We start from the raw sequence: 303 nt of genomic DNA, 5'->3' as shown, positions 1-303 counted from the left end.
GGTGCTGGAGTTCGGCGCGGCTTGCATAGTTACGCGCTGAGTCAGATGGACCAGGCGGGAGGGGGGGCAAGGACGTCAGCTAGGCCGCAGGGTCAGGCCGGCGACGCGGTACGGGGGACGGCGCTGCCACGAGTCCCGCCTCACTGCCCCGGGAACGGGCCAGACGAGGAAGCGAGACCGGCCGGGGCTGGGAGGGCGGGAGTGGGAAGAGCGGAAAAGAAGCTCGGCAGCGTAGAGCGCAGCTCGGCGGAGGGGCAGGGCCGGAGGCCAGGGGGCGGGGCGCGCTGCGGGGACGCGCCCGGG

The sequence above is a fragment of the Microtus ochrogaster genome, unplaced genomic scaffold, assembly GCF_000317375.1.
Source record: "Microtus ochrogaster isolate Prairie Vole_2 unplaced genomic scaffold, MicOch1.0 UNK10, whole genome shotgun sequence".
NCBI classification, from domain to species: Eukaryota; Metazoa; Chordata; class Mammalia; order Rodentia; family Cricetidae; genus Microtus; species Microtus ochrogaster.
Note: the sequence above shows the minus strand (reverse complement) of the source record.